Source organism: Mauremys mutica, unplaced genomic scaffold, assembly GCF_020497125.1.
Source record: "Mauremys mutica isolate MM-2020 ecotype Southern unplaced genomic scaffold, ASM2049712v1 Super-Scaffold_100033, whole genome shotgun sequence".
Taxonomy (NCBI): domain Eukaryota; kingdom Metazoa; phylum Chordata; order Testudines; family Geoemydidae; genus Mauremys; species Mauremys mutica.
Window position 1 is genome coordinate 6663786 of NW_025423255.1, and position 14508 is coordinate 6678293.

Genomic DNA, 14508 nt, shown 5'->3' on the forward strand with positions numbered 1-14508 from the left:
AATAAGCCTCTTATTTTTATTTTTGAAAAAAGGGAAAACATTTTCATTTCCATTCTCCATTATGTTCAGGAGCTCCACAATACGGGGATGCTTGAAATGAATGTAAATACTCAACATTTCACTGTCCAAATGCATAAAAACCTAGCACACCTGTCCATCAGCTGAAATCAGTTCCAATCCTCTAAGTGTCTAGTTTATGTTTTCGTCAATTAAACAAAGGGATCATATGAATGTACATTTGCAGATCCCTCCTCTCCAGGGCTGTGCTGTGCAGAAGAACAAGAAGCACATCCAGTTGGGGTTCAGGAGTCTGACGAGCAAATGCCACTTGGTGCGGGCTAAAGTCACCAGCACTTTGGCTCCTTCCCATTCAACCAGCAGCTGGGCCCCCAGGACAAGGCATGAGAAGAAGACAGTGGCTCTGAGCAGGAAAATAGCCACCAAGAAACTGGCTAAAGATCCTCAGGAAGGTCACCATGCCCATGTCTAGAATGTACTGACTGCATCAGGGACCAAAAAGGCAGAGAAAAGCCCTCAAAAGTTCTAAGCTGCCAAGCCCCAGAAGATGATCAAAATCCTACCTAAAATCAAGACAGGAGTAAGGCTAATGTCATCTCCAAAGCCAGGGCTAAGAAGGTAACACTGAGAAAGAAGTGAAGAGATTTCCATTGGGATGACTCCTGCTCCCCTAATGGCTCTTTTATGAATTACCATGGACCACCCGGAGAGATCAAAGTCCTGCAGGACAAACAGCCCCATGGACAGTATAATGAAGTGGTGGCAGTGGGGGGAAGTGCTGTGTTTTGTGTAACACCTGCCAGGTGAGTGATGCACTGACAGGGCAGCTGCCCATAGCTCCCACATGAGCTCATTCTCTTTGATCTGCTTCTGCTGTTATTTCAGAGCCAGCACTAGCGGGAGTGTGTCCCTGTCACTTCACCAGCTCTGGAACAGGCTCTGTCTGCATCCCAGTTCTGATTAATCCCACTTTTTAATGTATTCCTACTGTGATACTTTCCCAGTTCTCTGCCTCGTTCTAACATTCCGGTCAGAGACTGAATATGGGGAGGGATGGACTAATTTGTGTGACATTCAGTAAGTTGCCTCAATTTCAGTAAGGCATTTGACACGGTTCCACATGGGGAATTATTAGTTAAATTGGAAAAGATGGGGATCAATATGAAAATTGAAAGGTGGATAAGGAACTGGTTAAAGGGGAGACTACAACAGGTTGTACTGAAGGGTGAACTGTCAGGCTGGAAGGAGGTTACTAGTGGAGTTCTAGAGGGATCTGTTTTGGGGCCAATCTTATTTAACCTTTTTAGTACTGACCTTGGCACAAAAAGCGGGAATGTGCTAATAAAGTTTGCAGATGACACAAAGCTGGGAGGCAGTAACACAGAGAAGGACCGGGATATCATACAGGAAGATCTAGATGACCTTGTAAACTGGAGTAATAGTAATAGGATGAAATTAAATAGTGAAAAGTGCAAGGTCATGCATTTAGGGATTAATAATAAGAATTTTAGTTATAAATTGGGGACACATCAGTTGGAAGCAACAGAGGAGAAGGACCTCGGCGTATTAGTTGATCACAGGATGACTATGAGCCGCCAATAAGATATGGCCGTTAAAAAAGCTAATGCAGTTTTAGGATGCATCAGGCGAGGTATTTCCAGCAAAGATAAAGAAGTGTTAGTACCATTATATAAGGCACTGGTGAGACCTCATCTGGAATACTGTGTGCAGTTCTGGTCTCCCATGTTTAAGAAGGATGAATTCAAACTGGAACAGGTTCAGAGACAGGCTACTAGGATGATCCGAGGAATGGAAAACTGTCATATGAAAGGAGACTCAAAGAGCTTGGTTTGTTTAGCCTAATCAAAAGAAGGTGGAGGGGGGATATGCTTGCTCTTTATAAATATATCAGAGGGATTAATATTAGGGAGGGAGAGGAATTGTTTAAGCTTAGTACCAATGTGGACACAATAACAAATGGGTATAAACTGGACACTAGGAAGTTTAGACTTGAAATTAGACGAAGGTTTCTAACCATTAGAGGGGTGAAGTTCTGGAACAGCCTTCCAAGGGGAGTAGTGGGGGCAAAAGACATATCTGGCTTTAAGACTAAGCTTGATAAGTTTATGGAAGGGATGGTATGATGGGATAGCCTAATTTTGGCAATTAATTTTAGCAATTGATCTTTGATTATCAGCAGGTAAGTATGCCCAGTGGTCTGTGATGGGATGGGATCTGAGTTACGGCAGAGAATTCTTTCCTGGGTGCTGGCGGGGGAGTCTTGCTCACATGCTCAGAGTTTAGCTGATCACCATATTTGGGGTCAGGAAGGAATTTTCCTCCGGGGCAGATTGGCAGAGGCCCTGGAGGTTTTTCGCCTTCCTCTGCAGCATGGGGCATGAGTCACTTGCTGGAGGATTCTCTGCAGCTTGAGGTCTTCAAACCACAATTTGAAGATTTCAATAACTCAGACATAGGTTAGGGGTTTGTTATAGAAGTGGATGGGTGGGATTCTGTGGCCTGCTTTGTGCAGGAGGTCAGACTAGATGATCATAATGGTCCCTTCTGACCTTAAAGTCCATGAGTCTATGTGATTGAAACCTCTGCTGGAGGTGGGCAGGAGCCTGTTACACACATAAAATAGCTAAGTTTTAGCAAACTACCTGCTACACATTCAAACCTTCCTGTACACACACAACAGAAATTGGGGCTCTGAGAAATGGCAACTTTCCTTTAACACAGATCTTTCTTTTCTGTACTTCCAGAGGCATTGAAATAGAAGCACATTACCTTTAAACAGCTGCTATTTCATGATCAGCAGCAGAGCCTCTGTCAATTTACACCCATAGAGCTGATTGTTTCTAACTGCAGGGTTAGCCAGACCATTCAGTAACATTATCGCTCTGTTCACAAAGGCTTTGGTTAGTGACGAATCATGAGACTAATCCCTTCCTGCTGTAATTCCACTGACTCCAATGTCTCTTTCCCCAGTTCTGGTTCCAAGAAAATAAATTAAAACAACCTTCAGAACTAACATGCTGTGGGAAAGTGGAAATGTTGATAGCTCAAATAATTCAGTTTCTTCTCTGTCTTGTGTGTGTCTATCTGCTTTGTGTGTGTGACCGATGGGGCTTTTTGTTTGCTCCTGGCAGGTTCAACCCTGTCAGATTTGTCTGTGGGGAGGGGCCAGAGAAAACAGACCCCCTGGCCTTCGAGGTTGGGGTTAGGCAAAGGAATAACAACCCTGTCCCACAAAAAACAAAATATGTTACAGAAACAGTGGTAGGAACAGTGCTAGAGAAACTGGTAAATAATCACAATGCCCCGGCTTGAAGTAATTGGAAACACAGAATTCAAAAAGCAAAGCTCAGGGGCTATTTGGGATTTATTCTCTGAGCTTAGCCATGTGCTATAGCCCAGGGAGCACTTTTGGGAGTCTCCTATCCCACAACGGGGGAAAGGAAAAGGATTCTTAGGTTCTAGCACGGATGGAAGGAGGATGGTGATGGGGAATAAAGGAATCCCTCTGACTTACCCGAACTACGTCTGTAGTTACAGCGGGTGAAATGACATTTTTCCCTATCCCTGCCCTGTTCCTGCTCTTTGTTATAGTTCAATATATTTTAAGTGTGGAAAATGATCATAAAAATATCTGCTCCCCAGTTCAACCTGCAGCAACATCAGAGCAACTGGGAATGAAACAATTTGTTCCGCAAGGGAGAACTCGATGACTAACAGTTGCTGTGAAATGGGGGAACAGTATAACCGTGATGCTCAGGGTTTGTTTAGACTAGGGAAAGTGATGGGGTTTAGGTCAGGTCAAGGGGAAAGCTAATGCCAACCCCTGCACCTGGGCTGCATCTGCACTACAATTTTTTACATTAAGATCACTAACTTGAGCAACCAACGCCATGTACAGCCCTAGTGGCTGTCAGGCACAGATAGTTTTTGCCTCAGTGTAGCTTGTTGGGATCAAACCTCTCTCCCCCCACCTGGAGGGATGAACATTCCTGGCTGGAGGGACACACACTCCTGTGACTCAAAAGGAAAGGAGTTGATAGAAAAGATCACAGGACTGACCCCAAAGAAGGGTGAGCTGCAAAAGGCAGAAGCAGGCAACTGATCTGGTGGAGCTGAGAGACCACGGTGAAGATGGTGCAAAAATCACTATGTGGGAATTAGCAAATGTGATTTATTTAAAAAACATTTTTGGCCAACACTAGTCAAGGGATTTATTACAATTCTCTCTCATGTGGATTTTGTGATGTCTAATGAGGCTTGAGCTCTGATTGAAGCTTTTCGTGCACTCAGAGCTTTTCCCACACTCTCTCCCATGTGGATTTTCCTATGTGAGACAACATGTGAGCTGTGCTTGAAGCTTTTCCCACACTCAGAGCATGTGTACAGTGTCTCCCCTGTGTGGATTATCTGATGTCTGATACGGTGTGAGTTCTGACTAAAGCTTTTCCCGCACTCAGAGCTTGTGTAGGGCTTCTCACCTGTGAGATTTTGTGATGTAAGAAGTGGTCTGAACGATTAAAGAACCATTTCCCACACTCAGAGCATCCATAAGGTTTCTCACCTGTGTGGATTTTCCTATGTTTGGTAAGGTTTGAGCTCTGCTTAAAGCTTTTCCCACACTCAGAGCATGTGTAGGGCTTCTCCCCTGTGTGGATTCTCTGATGTCTGATAAGGGCAGAGCGGTGACTAAAGCTTTTCCCGCACTCAGAGCATGTGTAGGGCTTCTCCCCTGTGTGGATTCTAAGATGTGTGTTCAGGGTAGAGCTCCTACTAAAGATTTTCCCGCACTCTGAGCATCTGTGGGGCGCTTCTCCTGTGTGGATTTGCTGATGTGAGATGAGGGCTGAACTATCGATGAAGCATTTCCCACACTCAGAGCGTTCATAAGGTTTCTCACCTGTGTGGATTGTCTGATGTGTGATAAGGGCAGAGCTCCGATTGAAGCTTTTCCCACACTCATGGAACATGTAGCGGGTCTCTTCAAAGTTGATTCTGTCGCTTGTTATAAGGTCTGAGTGGCTACTAAAGTTTCCCTCTGGCCTCCCCTGAGTCTCACAGGCTTTTGTTTTTTCTGGGAGTGCATAACTCCCGGAAACATTCCCTTTGGATCTTCCTGATAAAGTTCCATGTGGTTCTCCTTGCTCAGCATCTTCCTGATGGGGTTTCTCCTCCTCATTCTGACTCACCATCCCTTCACCTGATGGGAGACAGAGAGAATCCGGACATAGATCACTACCTGCACCTGAGAGAAAGGAAATCTCAGAGAGAGGAATGGAAAAAGGGATGAACAATCCAAAATATGTGGGGGAGAGATCAAACCTATCAGGAACTGATTTTCCCCAAAACCTTCCCCAGAGGAGAGAGGAAGGGATCAGTTTTGGTCTGCATCTCACGAGAACACTCAGGAGAAAGAGAGATCGGGGCGGGACCTGCTGCCAGTTGTCAGTCAGAATAGGAGGGAAGCCATGAGTGAGATCTGCCATAATGATTCCACATCTGCAGGGAACAATCCTGAACTTGGAGAGCTCACAGGGTCTTTGTAGGGCATCCCAAATGTTTCCTGCATTCCCGCACAGTTGTTGAGTTGGTTTAACCAATTCCTCACCTGTGCAGGCAGCTCTTGGAAGCACTTCTTTCTCAGAGCCCTGGAGGTCTGGGACCCACGGCTCTTCCCCTCGTTCCAGCTGCGAGATCACATCAGGTTTGGAAACTGGAAACCCTACTGCAGGCAAAGAAAACCAGAGAGGTCAGTGGAATTTGTGGGATACTTGTCACAAAGAATAGTCCATGGTTTTAACCCCCAGCTCATTTTTAAGCAGTAACATCCCAAGGCCAGCTTTCTTGGCTCAAAGTGGCAGGAGAATTATTATGATTATAAATCATATTCATTACCTTGCCTAAGGACCAACTAACAGTGGGTCCCCATTGTGCTAGGAGAAGTACAAACACAGAATAGTAGATGGCCCATGCCCTGAAGAATTTACAATATGAATAGACAAGACAGACACAGAATGGGGGAAGGGATAGACCCCACTGTTAGAATAGAGATATTCAGGCCAGCCTGTAAAGCCTATAGTTTAAGAACTTAGGGGCATTTTTATCACTTAGCTAGTTACAGGAGTACGAAAACAAAGAATCAAAATCACTGTCTGTATTTGTAAGGGCCTTCTCTTACTGTGACCGTCTGAGGCCTTGTTCTTAGGCTAAGGCCTTTGGCTAAGCAGCAGGGGCAGCCATAAGCTGGGAAGCGAAGGGTCACACCCTCACATCCCAAACCAGTCACACTGAAATAAGGTGCTATTGGGCTGTAAGGAAGATGATCCTGTCCCGATAGTGCCCATCACCACCAGATAAAGAAACAGATCTTAAGATGGTTAAAGAAAACTTAGTTTGACAGCAGCCTGTCTGGCAAGAAATCACTTCTCAATGCTTGTGGTTGTGAAACCCTCATTTCTGTATTGTTTTATTTTTATGGCCACCACTTTTACAATGTTAATCAGTCTGGTTGTCTAACTGGTTTTGTCTGCTGTACAATTAATTTTGCTAAGTGTAAGTTAATTAGGGTAGTGGGATACAATTGGTTAGAGAATTATGTTTCAATGTGTTAGGATTGGTTAGTTAAATTTCAATACAATGATTGGTTAAGCAAAGATATAGCTGAGCATATTACTATATAAACTGAGTCAAACAGGAGGGGGAACAGGAACAGGGGACACAGGATAAATGCTCTGCGGCATCAGAGCTGGTAAGGGGGACACAGGGTAAATGCTCGGTGGTGTCAGAGCGGATAAGGGGGACACGCCGCCAAAGACCCCAGGCCCCCTGAATCCTCTGGGCGGCCCTGGGTGACAATCATTCCCTTGTCTCTGTCGGGTATTCCATTGATGTAGGTTACTCCCAGCCAGTCCTTAATGACCCATTCATATCACCTCATGTCAGCTACATGACAAAACACCTCACGTCTCCTGCTCTTTAGAATCATAGCAATACCAATCACAGCAGGAAACTCAGGTGTAACGGGAGGGAGAATTAAACTCCCCCAGTGGGAGGAGAAGGCTGGGGAATTACACACTAACATTCAGGAGCAACAGCCTCTCATTCTTCCGGAAAAGGAGAAGGTCAGAAACAAGAACTGGGCCAGGCAGCCTCAGGAGGGACAGGCTCAGAGATCCAAGGAGCCTGGAGGGAAGACAGCTTGTGGCTGCTGCAGATGGGGAGAGGGGGGACAAGACTCTCTCCAAACTCTCACTCTTCTTGACCCCGACCTGATTTTACGATCTATGACCTAGTCTCACGTCTTGTGGGCAATTTCATACTCGCTAGAGGTAAGATGTCATGATCAGAGAATCGCTTATTAGCTTGGACCATGCGTGCAGGGGCAAGGAGGTGAACATAGATAAATGGGTTATTAAGGGCAGGTCGACACTACAGCCGGGATTGACACTCTGAGATTGATCCAGCCTGGTCGATTTAGTGATTCGATTTAGTAAACGTAGCTTAAGCTTGCTACAGTTCAGGGCCTTATATTACGTTGAGGCTTTGTGAGAGTGGTTATGCTGAAGTCTGGGATTTACCTGAGGTTTGGGTACGGATTCAGGGTTAAAGGTCTGGGATCCCCCACAGCTCTAGATCCCCAAACCTCTCCTCCCTCCCACTGACCCACCCAGCCCACTTCCTGGGTGCCCTTCCTCCACACTCCCCTCTCCTTCTTCCCATTACTGGCAGCTGGCATCACCTCCCGACACCTTGGGAGCTTCTTCTGTTCCCTCCTCATCTCTCATTACCTCCTCCCTCCCTGCTGCCTGCTTGTATATGGGAGATAAGGAAAAAAAGGGGGCAAAGAAACTTGTCAAACTTGGATGATGAATAAAGTTATTACTGCTCAGGTTCTTTAGAGACCCCACAGCTTTAATAACCCAGGGGACAGGACTCCTTACCCAGTGAGGTCACCGTCTCATAGTTCTCCTGCATGACATCCCTGTGGAGGGCTCTCTGAGTGGGGTCCAGCAGAGTCCATTCCTCCTTGGTGAAATATACAGCTACCTCCTCGAAGGTCACCGGCCCCTGAAAGAGCAAGAGTCCAACACTCAGGACCTGCTGCCCCACTCACAACCCCACTACTCACAGAACAGCAGCATCAGGTGAATGGAAGCTCTGGGAGGCACATGTTAACAGAGTCCCACCTCACCTTGCTTAGAGCAGCCAGGAGGCATCAGAGGGTGGAAAGAGAGAACCTCTGTGTCTCCCAGCTGACAGATGGAAGCAGGGTCTTCACATTTGTCACATAGCTACTAGCCAGAGATAGATATAGGAGGTGGGGCTGTCTCTGGACCCTGCTAGTGGCTCCCTGGTAGGAATCCCAACACTCTCCACATAAAATATATGGAAGAAAGGGGAAGTCAATAGTAAAGAATCTAAGTTAGAAGGTCAGAATTGTAGAAAGCTAGCAAGGGAAGCTATCAGAAATCAATGATCAACCAATGAAAATAAGAAGGAAGTTTTTAAAAGTACAAAATTAATCCTAACAATGGTAGTGGTAAATTACTAGATGGAAATGGCAGAATCATCAAAATAATGCAGAAGAGGTAAAAATGTTCAATAAATATTTCTCTCCTGGATTTGTAGAAAAACAGATGATGTAACTCATATCATAAGATGTTGACGCTGACAGTCTTTCCATTCCAAAAGTAACTCACGAGGATGTTAAACAGCAGCTATTAAAGTCAGATGTCTTTAAATCAGTGGGTCCAGATAACTAGAGTTTTGAAAGACCTGCTGGAGGAGCGTGGTGGACTGTTAATGTTGATTTTAATTAGGACTTGGAACACTTGGGAAATTCCAGAAGACTGGAATAAAGCTAATGCTGTGCCAATATTTAAAAAGTATAAAAGAGATGACGCAGCTAATTACAAGTGTGTCAGTCTGAAATCGATACTGGGCAAGAGAATGGAGCAGCCAATACTGGATTTCATTAATAAAGAAAGGAGGGTAATATAATTAGTACCCATTAAAAAGGTTTAGACACAATAGATCCTGTCAAACTAACTGGATATCCTTATTGGATGAGATCAAAAGTTTGGTTGCAGCTAATAGTACTGATGTAATATATGTAGGCATATGAGTTGGTTCAGCACAATATTTTGACTAGAAAGGTACAAAATACACACGGCATACATTAAATAGATTAAAAACTATGATTGTAAATGGGGAACCATGGTCGAGTGGATTTCTTTCTAGGGGGTTCCCACAAGGATTGGATCTTGGCCCTGTGCTATTTAACATTCTTATCAATGACCTGGAAGAGAATATAAAATCATCACCGATAACGTTTGCAGTTGCCACAAAGACTGGGGGTGGGGGTAACTAATGAAGTGTCAGTAGCTTCAGGCTTCAGCACTGGGAGTCTGGGAAGTTTTCCCAGTCCTGACTAGAGGGTTATTTCCTGTTCCACAAAGACGGGAAGTTTCATTCTCTACACTTGAGCCTTGACATTAGGACCTATCTGACACTACAGCCCATATTCAGCATAGTGGCAGGATTATAATATGATTAGGACATGAGGCATTTTGTACAAGATGAGTCATCTGCGGTGTCACTGGAAAAGTTATGATTTGCTGAATATGATTATCCTACCTGTGTGCATGGATCATGTTTGTATCTGAAGTTATGGATATTGACTCTGTATCTGTCTTTCAAATGTGCTTACTCTGGGTAACAGCCACAACGAGCCTTTCAGGTACAACAATGAAGAAGCCAGACAGTGTTCATGGCTCATCAACAAAGACAATGGACTGTGGAAGAGCTTAGCCTTCCTGTGAACGTTTTAGTCAGCCTATGAGTTATGGCTGCTATGACTCAGCAGGACATGCTAGAGCATGTGACCAGACCACATGACAATGAACTTCATTTTGGTACCTGTATTTTTCCACAAACTGGACTGGGAACTGAGTTTAGAAAAAAGGGTTCCTGCCATATGGAAAAGCTACATAAGGTGGGGTGTGACATCATCTCTTGGCCTCATTCCCCAGACAAGAGAACTCCTGGAAGCACCTGAGGAACAAAGACTGAACTGGGGGAAGTGCTGTCCCAGGGTAAAGGGATTTCTAGCTTGTGTATGGAAACTTGGTGGGCTGCTTGTAGCATCAGTCAGGGTGAGAAATTGCTAATTCAAATTCTATCCATCTAGTATGTTAGGCTTGGTTTGAGTTTTTGGTTGTTTGCTAAGTAATCTGCTTTGATCTGTTTGCTAATACTTATCGCTGGGAAATTGGCTGTTGTCTTCTCTCTCTCCTTGAGTGGCTTAGGTAAAGCACTCAGGTAGCTTAGTTGGCTGCATGCCGCCACCTGCTGTCGTGTTGGGTGATAACAGGGCCTGGAGAGGCTGGCTGAATCTCCAGCAAAGCAGTGTGAGAAGGGCCAGCCCGGCTTGAGGGTTAGAGGGCACAGCGGGGTGACAACCCATCGCACCCTAGAGTACACAAGTCTCAGCAGGTTTGTCACATCCTGTCCCCTTCCTTTCTCCACCCAAGATATTTCCTGCCTCCCACCACCTCTAGCAGCTCCCACCAGTGGTGAGCTCCAGCTGGGTCGCATGAACCGGTTGTTAAATTTAGAAGCCTTTTTAGAACCGATTGTTCCAGGACAACTGGTTCTAAAAAACTTTTAAATTTAACAAAGGCTTGGGCAGCTGTCCACCCGGCCCCCGGCCCCAGCTCACCTCCCCCTCTCCTCTGAACGCTCCGCCCTCCTTCTCCTCCCCCTCCCCTGCTTCCCACGAATCAAATGTTCACGGGAAGCCTGAAACAAGCAGCAGGCAGGTAAGCCGGGGCGGGGGGGGGGGCGGGGAGGAGACGGCGCGCGCAGCCCAGTCCGGTTCCACCTGAGCGGCTAGAACATAAGAACGGCCGTACCGGGTCAGACCAAAGGTCCATCCAGCCCAGTATCTGTCTACCGACAGTGGCCAATGCCAGGTGCCCCAGAGGGAGTGAACCTAACAGACAATGATCAAGTGATCTCTCTCCTGCCATCCATCTCCATCCTCTGACGAACAGAGGCTAGGGACACCATTCTTACCCATCCTGGCTAATAGCCATTTATGGACTTAGCCACCATGAAGTTATCCAGTTCCCTTTTAAACATTGCTATAGTCCTAGCCTTCACAACCTCCTCAGGTAAGGAGTTCCACAAATTGACTGTGCGTTGTGTGAAGAAGAACTTCCTTTTATTTGTTTTAAACCTGCTGCCTATTAATTTCATTTGGTGACCCCTAGTTCTTGTATTATGGGAATAAGTAAATAACTTTTCCTTATCCACTTTCTCAACATCACTCATGATTTTATATACCTCTATCATATCCCCCCTTAGTCTTCTCTTTTCCAAGCTGAAGAGACCTAGCCTCTTTAATCTCTCCTCATATGGGACCCTCTCCAACCTCCTAATCATTTTAGTTGCCCTTTTCTGAACCTTTTCTAGTGCTAGAATATCTTTTTTGAGGTGAGGAGACCACATCTGTACACAGTATTCGAGATGTGGGCGTACCATGGATTTATATAAGGGCAATAATATACTCTCAGTCTTATTCTCTATCCCCTTTTTAATGATTCCTAACATCCTGTTTACTTTTTTGACTGCCTCTGCACGCTGCGTGGACATCTTCAGAGAACTATCCACGATGACTCCAAGATCTTTTTCCTGACACATTGTAGCTAAATTAGCCCCCATCATATTGTATGTACAGTTGGGGTTATTTTTTCCAATGTGCATTACTTTACATTTATCCACATTAAATTTTATTTGCCATTTTGTTGCCCAATCACTTAGTTTTGTGAGATCTTTTTGAAGTTCTACACAATCTGCTTTGGTCTTAACTATCTTGAGTAGTTTAGTATCATCTGCAAATTTTGCCACCTCACTGTTTACCCCTTTCTCCAGATCAGTTATGAATAAATTGAATAGGATTGGTCCTAGGACTGACCCTTGGGGAACACCACTAGTTACCCCTCTCCATTCTGAGAATTTACCATTAATTCCTACCCTTTGTTCCCTGTCCTTTAACCAGTTCTCAGTCCATGAAAGGATCTTCCCTTTTATCCCATGACAGCTTAATTTACGTAAGAGCCTTTGGTGACGGACCTTGTCAAAGGCTTTCTGGAAATCTAAGTACACTATGTCCACTGGATCCCCCTTGTCCACATGTTTGTTGACCCCTTCAAAGAACTCTAATAGATTAGTAAGACATGATTTCCCTTTACAGAAACCATATTGACTATTGCTCAACAGTTTATGTTTTTCTATGTGTCTGACAATTTTATTCTTAACTATTGTTTCGACTAATTTGCCCGGTACCGACGTTAGACTTACCGGTCTGTAATTGCCGGGATCACCTCTAAAACCCTTTTTAAATATTGGCGTTACATTAGCTAACTTCCAGTCACTGGCTACCGAAGCCGATTTAAAGGACAGGTTACAAACCGTAGTTAATAGTTCCCCCTGGCCCCGGCCGAGCGTCCGAGCCGGGTCCCGGCCAAGCACCCCTGGCTCGGGCTGGTCCCGGCCGAGTGGCTCCGACCTGGTCCAGCTCGGGCCCTGCAGCACCGGTCCCAGCCGAGCGGCTCCAGTCCGGCTCGGGGAGTTGGGTCCTGCGGCCCAGTCGCGGACCTGGTCCTGGCCCCAGGCAGTGTGGTAAGGGGGCAGGGAGGGGGTGTTCGGTGGGTTGTGGGGGGGTGGATAGGGGTCAGGGCGGTCAGAGGGCAGGGAACAAGGGGATTGATTGCGAGCAAGGGTCCCGGGGGGCAGTCAGGAAGGAGCAGGGGTTGGATGAGGTGCTGGGGGGCAGTCAGGGACAGAGAGAAGGCGTGGTTGGATGGGGCAGAGGCTCTGGGGGGGCATCAAGAATGAGAGGAGGGGTTTGATGGGGTGGCAGGGGGCAGTCAGGGGACAGGAAAGGGGGTGGATGGGTCGGGGGGTGTCAAGGAGCATGGGGGGGTAGGATGGGGCATGACCCCCTCGTGAGGTGAGGAGGAGGGAACCTGTTGTTAATATTTTGGCAGCTCATTACTGGCTCCCACCCTCCTATACATTTACTGATTCTCTCCCTCCAAGCAGAACCCACCACCAGCTCCCTGAGAGTCCCTTACCTGAGCCAGCTCCATTGCAGCCATTTCCTTCCCCCTGGGAGGAGGGGATGATCTGGAGCGAAACGTGGACGTTATTCTGTAGCCTGCCAAGGCGAGAAGGGCAATGTGAGAGAATTCAGACAGGGTTTCTGTCCTTTCCACATGTCGATTCCCCCCAGGTTTTCCCCTGCTAATGGACATTCTAGGTTCTGCCACACTGTGAAGCACAGAATGACCTTATCCCAGTACAGGCCTAGCCCCCTCCCACCAGGGTGTGACCCTCTGACACATGGTGAAACCCTCCCAGCAGCAGAGTCTCTCTCTTACATTTATCAAGTTTGCGGGTGATACCAAGCTGGGAGGGGTTGCAAGTGCTTTGGAGGATAGAACTGAAATTTAAAATGATCTGGACAAACTGGAGAAATGGTCTGAAGTAAACAGGATGAAATTCAATAAGGACAAATCCAAAGTACTTCATTTAGGAAGGAACAATCAGTTGCACACATACAAAATGGGAAATGACTGCCTAGGAAGGAGTGCTGTGGAAAGGGATCTGGGGGTCATAGTGGATCACAAGCTAAATAGGAGTCAACAGTGTTGCAAAAAAGCAAGTATCATTTTGGGATGTATTAGCAGGAGTATTGTAAGCAAGACACGAGAAGAAATTCTTCCACTCTACTCCGCACTGATTAGGTCTCAACTGGAGTAGTGTGTCCAGTTCTGGGGGCCACATTTCAAGAAAGATGTGGACAAATTAGAGAAAGTCCAGAGAAGAGCAACAAAAATGATTAAAGATCTAGAAAACATGACCTATGAGGGAAGATTGAAAAAAACTGGAGAAGACTCAGAGGGGACACGATCACAGTTTTCAAGTGGCCGGAGAAAAATTGTTCTTCTTAATCTCTGAGGATAGGACAAGAAGCAATGGGCTTAACTTGCAGCAAAGGTGGTTTAGGATGGAGATTAGGTAAAAAAACCTCCCTGTCAGGGTGGTTAAGCACTTGAATAAATTCCGTAGGGAGGTTGTGGAATCTCCTTCATTGGGGATTTTAAAGAGCGGGTTAGACAAAAACCTGTCAGGGATTGTCTAGATAATACTGAGTCCTGCCTTGAGGGCAGGGGACTGGCCTAGATGACCTCTCGAGGTCCCTTCCAGTTCTATGATTCTAAGAACCAAAGGCCAGAGAAGAGCAGAATCCAAGGAGTCACTCTGGGGATTCTCCCTGTCATTGTCCCCAAGGCAGCTCTCTCAGGTTTACAAAGTGGTTTTGTGAAAGTTACTGGGGGCCCCCCTTAATAGCTTACAAGCGGCCAGTAGGGGGAAGCAGAAGCCTCACGTACACAGTAACCTGAA

The 14508-nt window shown here is 46.0% G+C and overlaps 1 long non-coding RNA gene across 1 annotated transcript; it reads right to left on the reverse strand.

The window, feature by feature from the left end:
- Positions 1-5705: 5705 nt before the first annotated feature.
- LOC123358223 lies at positions 5706-13239 on the reverse strand. Its single transcript, XR_006575693.1, has 3 exons — positions 13176-13239; positions 7977-8103; positions 5706-5761 (listed from the first exon to the last, which is right to left on the reverse strand). It is a non-coding gene; the product is annotated as an uncharacterized LOC123358223 (long non-coding RNA).
- Between the last annotated feature and the right edge of the window lie 1269 nt (positions 13240-14508).